Below are 2,715 nucleotides of genomic sequence, written 5' to 3'. Positions count from 1 at the left end.
ACAAAATTGGTTTTTTATTTTTATTTTTTTGAAATGGTTTGTGGGTTAGAATTGGCTGGGGTTCCCAGCACGTCTGCTAGGAATGTGGGTTTTGGTGGCTAGGAATGTGGGGGTTTTTTTTGGTGGTCCAGCCTGAATTGGCTGGGTCGAGTTCCATCTTGTTTACCAACAAATGGCCACACAAAAAACGGGATGCTGGAGATGTAGGTCTGGGGGGGAAGGGAGGGGGGGGTACAGTGTTTATTTTGTTATTATTTACTGGAATAACTGATAAAGCTGAAGTTGTAACCATTTTTATCATGTGATCAGTTAATGGTGCCTAGCCTAGCCATTATCTGACGGTGCAACCAAACCTAGCCATGGGAAAGATTGTGGCTGAGGTAGATAGAAGTATATTATTAAGGACAGCATCCTAGCCAATATAAACGTTTTGTGACATTATTAGCTCAGCATCCTAGCCAATATAAACGTTCTGTGACATTATTAGCTCAGCATCCTAGCCAATATAAACGTTCTGTGACATTATTAGCTCAGCATCCTAGCCAATAAACGTTTTGTGACATTATTAGCTCAGCATCCTAGCATAATAAACGTTTTGTGACATTATTAGCTCAGCATCCTAGCCAATATAAACGTTCTGTGACATTATTAGCTCAGCATCCTAGCATAATAAACGTTTTGTGACATTATTAGCTCAGCATCCTAGCCAATATAAACGTTCTGTGACATTATTAGCTCAGCATCCTAGCCAATATAAACGTTTTGTGACATTATTAGCTCAGCATCCTAGCCAATATAAACGTTTTGTGACATTATTAGCTCAGCATCCTAGCCAATATAAACGTTCTGTGACATTATTAGCTCAGCATCCAAGCCAATATAAACGTTCTGTGACATTATTAGCTCAGCATCCTAGCCAATAAACGTTTTGTGACATTATTAGCTCAGCATCCTAGCATAATAAACGTTTTGTGACATTATTAGCTCAGCATCCTAGCCAATATAAACGTTCTGTGACATTATTAGCTCAGCATCCTAGCATAATAAACGTTTTGTGACATTATTAGCTCAGCATCCTAGCCAATATAAACGTTCTGTGACATTATTAGCTCAGCATCCTAGCCAATATAAACGTTTTGTGACATTATTAGCTCAGCATCCTAGCCAATATAAACGTTGTGTGACATTATTAGCTCAGCATCCTAGCATAATAAACGTTCTGTGACATTATTAGCTCAGCATCCTAGCAATATAAACGTTTTGTGACATTATTAGCTCAGCATCCTAGCCAATATAAACGTTTTGTGACATTATTAGCTCAGCATCCTAGCATAATAAACGTTCTGTGACATTATTAGCTCTGCATCCTAGCCAATATAAACGTTCTGTAACATTATAAACACAGCCTGTTAAAAAAAAATGCTAACATAAAATGCCTTAAATATGACCTAATGTGATCCTAGACATTTAAAATAACATTTTCTCCTTCGTACAAGTAAATATATATATTTTTTTTTTCTCGTGATCAAAGAATTGTTTTATATTATTATTTTGCAATGTATTGATGAAATGTTGCTCAGCCATGGCTCATGCAACAGCTGGCTAGAACAGCTGGCTCATGGGAAGCCCCACAGCTGGCACACAGTACCTTATTATTGCATCACAGATGGTGCACAGCTATGACACACCTGCTGTATATATATATATATATATATATATATATATATATATATATATATATATATATATATATATATATATATATATAGGCTAATTATACACAGAAACCAGAATAATGCGAGAATAAACATTGCATTTTTCTTTTAAATAACGACATTAATAACTCATTTAATTCTTTTAAATAGCGAGATGAATAACTCATTTAATTCTTGTAAATAGCGAGATGAATAACTGATTAATTCGTGTAAATAGCGACATGAATAACTCATTTAATTCTTTTAAATAGCGACATGAATAACTTATTTAATTATTGTAAATAGCGGGATGAATAACTCATTTAATTCTTTTAAATAGCGACATGAATAACTTATTTAATTATTGTAAATAGCGAGATGAATAACTCATTTATTATGTAGTAATGATATGGTGTCTTTTCGTTCCAGTGGAGCTGTGAGTGTTGACCAGGGCGCCACAGTGGCAAGAAATACCTGGAGGCAAATACGTCAGAGGTGACTGGAAATACGTCAGACCTGACTGGAAATACGTCAGATTGGAATTACGTCAGAGGTGACTGGAAATACGTCAGAGGTGACTGGAAATACGTCAGACCTGACTGGAAATACGCCAGAGGTGACTGGAAATACGTCAGACCTGACTGGAAATACGCCAGAGGTGACTGGAAATACGTCAGACCTGACTAGAAATACGTGGAGACACCTTGGCATGTAGACACTGTTCATCTACTGGGACCTAGGGTGCCTTCTCTACACGTATCTACTGCCATCTACACGTATCTACTGGCATCTACACGTATCTACTGGCATCTACACGTATCTACTGGCATCTACACTTATCTACTGGCATCTATACGTATCTACTGGCATCTACATGTATCTACTGCCATCTACACGTATCTACTGCCATCTACACGTATCTACTGCCATCTACCACAGACCCAGCAACTGACGAAGGTCAATTCCAGGTCCTCTGAACCCCCCCCCCCCCCCCAACGACCTGGCTGAACTACAAGTACCT

At 37.7% G+C, this 2,715-nt stretch overlaps 1 protein-coding gene across 16 annotated transcripts in view; it reads left to right on the top strand.

Annotated features, from left to right (window-relative positions):
* Positions 1-2,530: 2,530 nt before the first annotated feature.
* The window catches only part of LOC139748151 (uncharacterized), a 176,922-nt gene continuing 176,737 nt past the window's right edge, over positions 2,531-2,715 (top strand). For all 16 annotated transcript variants that reach the window (XM_071660845.1, XM_071660840.1, XM_071660858.1 and 13 more), the window contains exon 1: positions 2,531-2,715. This exon is cut by the window's right edge and continues 571 nt beyond it. The gene's annotated coding sequence lies outside the window, so the exon portion shown is untranslated.

This window comes from Panulirus ornatus, chromosome 72 (genome assembly GCF_036320965.1).
Source record: "Panulirus ornatus isolate Po-2019 chromosome 72, ASM3632096v1, whole genome shotgun sequence".
Taxonomy (NCBI): domain Eukaryota; kingdom Metazoa; phylum Arthropoda; class Malacostraca; order Decapoda; family Palinuridae; genus Panulirus; species Panulirus ornatus.
This window is presented reverse-complemented; position numbering and strand designations above follow the sequence as displayed.